Source organism: Rhineura floridana, chromosome 2, assembly GCF_030035675.1.
Source record: "Rhineura floridana isolate rRhiFlo1 chromosome 2, rRhiFlo1.hap2, whole genome shotgun sequence".
NCBI lineage: Eukaryota > Metazoa > Chordata > Lepidosauria > Squamata > Rhineuridae > Rhineura > Rhineura floridana.
Window position 1 is genome coordinate 168121852 of NC_084481.1, and position 6312 is coordinate 168128163.

Below are 6312 nucleotides of genomic sequence, written 5' to 3' on the forward strand. Positions count from 1 at the left end.
ACTAGCAGTATAAATTATATCATAAATAATAAATGATGGCAAAGTGGTTGCCCCTTAAGTCAAGCTGGTGATCACTGGACAAGGACAAGGGTGACATTGCAAAATTTGCCTTTAGCTCCAACGGACACTCCTTTCCAGCAGCATAGCCACCCCAAGTTGTCCAAAGGTCCATTGCAGTCCCTAAAGTACAAAATAGGGAATGCATTTCCACCAAGGTGCATCTAATATTCTGAGCTCTTATCCACTGTACACATTAAATCATGGCAGAAGAGTTCCAACAAAGGTGGGAGTTGACAACCACCTGTTAAAGTCGCTCTATCATTTCCATTCCAGTGGGGAGTTGACATTCCTCCCCCCACCCCGGCCTGGTCTCTGTACCGTCTAAGGAATAAAACAATCAAGTAACGCCAGACTCTGAATCCTAAGGGTACATAATCCTGATATGTGATACAACTCTACCTTGTTCTTGCTACTTGAAAGTTGGAATATGCAGAGCATTTCATAGCCTTTGAAGCCCACTTTTTCAGAAAGTCCCATCCATGAACTGTCTGGCAAAGGAAAGAAAGGCCATAGTTTTGCCAAAGAAGGTGGTATGTATCATAATCATCTCTTTCTCCTAGAACTGTTACCTATTTGTCGCCACTCCACTAGGTTACAGTAGAGAGACATTACAGCAACTCCTCTGACTTCGGGACAAACTGCTATTTGGCTCCACTTCTTCCAGAACTATCTCCCTTGGTCATGAAACATTTATGAAACTATGAAGAATTATTGCCTAAATTTGCTAGTTTTCCAGTTTCCTTCCTATCCCTTTTGTCCTTCTGTATAATGTCTGTAAGACTTTAAGCTTGCATAGCTACAAAAAGTTTAAGTGCTTTATAACATACACTTTCACAGTGCCTAATTTTACTCAAGAATCCTGTCCACAGAACTCATTGATGCTTGTTCTATTTTTAGTCCATTTCCCTCCTATTCAACAGAGCAAGGCATATACTTCATTCATAACCATTGCTTAAGCATATACAAGGATGGTGGAATGCAACTTGTACCCATTAAAACCTTTTTCATATGGCTTCAGTCCTAGAAATAATGCTTCATGGCCAACTTCTAGTTGAAGACCATTTATTTTAATTTTATAGATTCTCCCTCTCATAGTTATTGAGATACACTTTGTGGTTAGATGTCTACAAAAATACCTGGTTTTTAGGGGGAGGGGGAATACAGAAAAAAGGGAATATATAGTAAAAACAAAATCTGGCATTTCATTATATTTTTAAAAACATTTCAGCTTATTTACAGATATATTAAAAATCAAATATCCAGAAATCTTGGTCAAAAGAAAATGTGTCCATTGCAAGGGGTTAAATTGTTCTCTTGATTACAAAACGCTGTCTATAAAATTCAAAGTCTTGCATTATTTTTTATGAAAAAACTATACCTAATTTTCAAGACTATTTTTGAAACAAAAGTCATAGAACTAAGATGTACTTGGATTTACTTTGGGACTGAACACGTGTATACAGGATGAAAGCGGACTATGGAAAAAGGTAATTAGAAGGACTAGGTATGTTGAAGATCCTTGTTGATTACTTAATAGATTTTATCTCTCTAATTCTTCATTGCCTATTTTGAAATTAAAATGCACACAGCTCCCTCCAAAACAGCAAAGTGCTTTGTCAAAAAGTAAGATGTTTTTGTTGGTATATTTCTCCGTCAGAGTCTTGGCCAACATGGTTTTTTTTATATAGTTTGATAGAATCAGACAATAGCACAGGGTGAGGGAAGATGTAGGAAAAAAAATGTGCTCCCATGCTAATTTTTTCTGGAGTTTATAGTATACTGGTGGCGTTATTGCACACAAAAAAGAAATAAGCAGATTGAACTAACTTGGGCAGAAATACATGGCATCATTTATCTAATATATTCAAGCACTTCCACCTGACACTATTACATCAGAATCTGATCTCTAACACAGAATAAATGGAAATTCTGACCGTGAATTTCTCTTCCCAGGGGTTCTTGGAGGACATTCAGATTCTCGGGATGGTGCCTCCCCCCAGTGCAACAGGCAGGGTCCTATCTTCTAATTACCTCACCCAGGGGGAGGAGCCATTCCGTCCTCCAGACTGAGTGGAAGAGCAAAGACAGTCCCTTAACCCTCAGTGGAAAAACTGTGTGTGTCCAAACTCATTAAAAGAAAAAATGCAATAGAACTAGGCAGAGAAAAATGACAGAGCGTTAGTAAAAAGATGCATTAGATCAGCCTTTCCCAACCTTTGGGTCCCCAGATGTTGCTGGACTACAGTTCCCATCATTCCTGAGCATTGGCCATGCTGGCTGGGGCTGATGGGAGTTGTAGTCCAGCAACATGTGGGGACCCAAAGGTTGGGAAAGACTGCATTAGATAATGCCATGAAATCCCCAGGGAGATCCTAACTACCTCCCCCACATGTGGGGCGCTGGCAGAAGCAACTATGAACTAGCATGAGTAGACCAATGGCACTGGAATGGAGGTGGGGGAATGCCCTACAGGAACCCCTGGGAAGAGAAATTCACGGTAAGAATTTCCATTTATTCCCCAGTGGTTCCTGGAGGGCATTCAGATTCTCGGGATGTACCAGAGCCCAATGACCTCCTGGGCGGAATTCCGGGTGCCAACAAGCCATGCACGAACTACCCTTTGCAACACCCTCCTCCCGAAGGCTGTGTCCACTGAAGCTCAGGAATCGATTTTATAGGAGAACGTATGCAGTGAAGCCCATGTGGCTGCTCTACATATGTCAATTGGACGGCTTTGAAAGAGGATTAGACAAATTCATGGAGGACAGGGCTATCAATGGCTACTAGCCATGATGGCTGTGCTCTGCCACCCTAGTCAGAGGCAGCATGCTTCTGAAAACCAGTTGCTGGAAGCCTCAGGAGGGGAGAGTGTTCTTGCACTCGGGTCCTGCTTGCGGGCTTCCCCCAGGCACCTGGTTGGCCACTGTGAGAACAGGATGCTGGACTAGATGGGCCACTGGCCTGATCCAGCAGGCTCTTCTTATGTTCTTAATTGGGAAACTCCCCTTAAAGGCAGCGGAAGTGGAAGCCTCCCTCAATTAATGGGCTGTGAGTCCCCCCCCAGGTGGCAATTTCCCCAGAGTCCGGTAGGCCTAAACAACTGCCTCCTTGAGCCAGCTGAAGATGAAACCTTCCTTCCCCTGGTAACCCCACCAAAGGAAATGAACAGAGCCTGTTTTCCTGAACCCAGAAGTCGTATCTAAGTAAAAATGGAGGGCTCTGCGCACATCCAGAGAATGGCAGGCCCTTTTCTTGGAAGAAGTGGGATTAGGACAGAATGATGGGAGAACTACCTCCTGCGCCCTATGAAAAGCAGAGTTAACCTTAGGAATAAAGGATGGATCTGGCCTCAGGACAACCTTGTCCTGATGAAAAATACATAGCTGTGGATCGGATGACAGGGCTCCCAGTTCTGAGACCCTGCATGCCGATGTGACAGCCAGTAGAAAAACTGTCTTGAGCGTTAGGAACTTCTTGCATGTAGCCAGTGGCTCAAAAGGGTGCCCCATCAAGGCAGAGAGTACCCAGTTCAGATTCCATGTAGAAAACCTATGAATCACTGGAGGATTCCTCTGCCCCACATCTATAAGGAAACGTCGACACAAGGGATGTGTGGATAAGGGAGGATTCCCCTTGCAACCCAAGATACTGCTAATGGCAGCCACTTGCTGTTTTAAAGTATTGGAGCTGAGCCCTTTGTCCAACCCCGCCTGTAAGAAACCCAATACGTCTACCACTTTCCTAGAGCCTGGGTCCCTCGCATTGGCTCTAAACCACTCCACCAACTTTTTCCATGTGGAGCCATAAGTTTTATACGTGGAAGCCTTCCTAGGGGCCAGAAGAGTATCTAGAACTGCCCCTGAAAGCCCCAACTCCTCTAGCCAACTCTGCTCAGCCTCCACGCAGTCAAGCGAAAGAGCTCTGGACGCGGATGAAGAACTGGTCCCTGTCTCAGCAGGTCTGGCCTGATAGGAAGACGCCATGGTTCCTGAACAGACAGGTGCAGAAGCTCCGGAAACCAGGGTCTCCTTGGCCAATACAGTGCTACTAAGATCACCTTGGCCTGCAACTGCTGAATGCGTCTTATAGTCTGTAACAGGAATGGAAAGCGAGGAAAGGCGTAAAGTAATTCCCTCGGCCAAACCGTTGTCAGAATATCCCATCCCTGTGCCTCCAGATGCTGAAAATGCGAGAAGAACTTTACGAGTTGGGAGTTCTGGTATGTTGCAAAAAGATCCACTCGTGGGACCCCGACATGTCTGATGATCTGGTGGAATACTTGGGGATGAAGTTGCCACTCTGCCTCCAGGAGCCATGCCCTGCTCAGCCAGTCTGCTGTCACATTTTGTATTCCAGCTACGCGTTCCACCTTCAGTGACCCGAGGTGAGACTCTACCCATTGGAACAGAAGGCGAGCTTCCTTTGCCAGGGCCCTCAACTTCGTTCCTCCTTGATGGTTGATGTATGCCTTCATTGCCACTTTGTCGGTCCGCACCAGGACATGGGTCCCTATGACATGTGGAGCAAACTTCAGTAGCGCCAGTCTTACTGCTCAAAGCTCCAGCTAGTTGATGCTCTGGTCCAGTTCCCTGGCCTTCCACACACCCTGTGCCACGTGTGACTCCAGGTGAGCCCCCCAGCCATAAAAGCTGGTATCTGTCCTGAGTACCTTCCTTGCAGGCATCTCTAGGCTCCCTCCCGAGTAGCCTCTGAGGAGACTGCCACCACCTCAGTTCTTGGTGTAGAGACAAGCTGATTGGAACCTGCATCCTGCGGGAGTGAGCAATTTGGTCTTGGAAGGGTATGAGTGCTTGCAGCAGGGGTCAAGAATGAAAACGGGCCCAGCTCACTAGGTCCTGGCAGGATACCAGCATCCCCTGGAGTTTTGCCAGTTCCATCAGCTCTACTGCCCTGGACAAGGTCACCTTTAATGTGAGCTCCTGGATCTTGGCCACCCACTCCTGAGTGAGCCTCATGCAGTATTGGATGAGTCTATTTGCACCCCCAGATGGATAATGTTCTGTGTGGGCTCCAGGGCGCTCTTTTTGAAGTTCACCACAAAGCCGTGGCTGGTAAGGCAGGACAGAGTGGTCTGAACATCCTTCCTGCACTGGTCCCTCAATGGGGTCTGGACAAGAATATCATCAAGATAAGGGTGAACACACAGTGCCACTAGGACCTTGGTGAAAACCCTGGGGGCGGAAGTCAGCCCAAATGGAAGAGCCCTGTATTGTAATGCTGGTTGGCATAACATAAATGAAATTTTCTGTGCTTCTGTCGTATTGGAACATGGAGGTATGCCTCCGACAGGTCTATGGAGGCCATCCAATCACCTTGGTTGATGGCCTCTGAGATGGGTTTCAAAGTTTCCATTTTGAATTTCTTGTAGGCCACGAGAAAGAAAATTGACTAGACTCCCCTGTTCCTTTCCCGAGCTGGTACTGGTTCCACTGCGCTGATGTCCAGTAGATGTTGAATGGCCATGAGGAAGGCCCTGTGTTTGTCTGACTTGGTCGACTTTGGGGTCCTGATGAATTTCTCTCTGGGTCACCTTGAAAATTCCAAGGAGTATCCTGAGGAAACTGTTGCCAGTATCCAGCAATCGGACGTCGTCGAGGTCCAGACTGTCTTGAAGTTGAGCAGGCATCCCCCTATGGCTCCCTGGGGCACCAACGACTTGGCATCAGAATGACTGTCCCTTCTTCACTCCCTTCTGGAACTTAGATGGGGAGGGATGAGGAGGTGGATGGGATCTTGACTGGTTGGAACTTGTGTATCTTATCTTGTCTCCCCACTGGGCCTTGTATCCTGATGATGTGCTTTGGTGATGGAAAGGCTTTGAGCTCTGAAAGGACTGAATCTGTTTAGACTTACATTCATCCTTCTTTGCCCCTGGCAGCACCTTCTGCTTGTCCCTAGTTTCAACAAGGACCTTTTCCAGTGGTTCCCCAAAAAGCTTGGCCTCCCCAAACAGAGAGTTGGCCAGACACCCCGGGATCCTGGGTTCACATCCCAATGACGGAGCCACAGGTTATGTCTCACCACTGTGCTGGAGACCATTACCCTGGCATTAAACATCATAGCGTCCCATGTGGCATCCACTTGAAAAGCTGCTGCCAGAGAAATCTTCTTCAGACTATCTTTGATGCTCTTGGGAATGTCGTCTATGCTGGCCAGCTCATCCGCCCACACCAAGTTTGCTCTGGCAAATACTGACGCAGACACTGAGGCTCTGAAAGCAGCTCCTTCCGC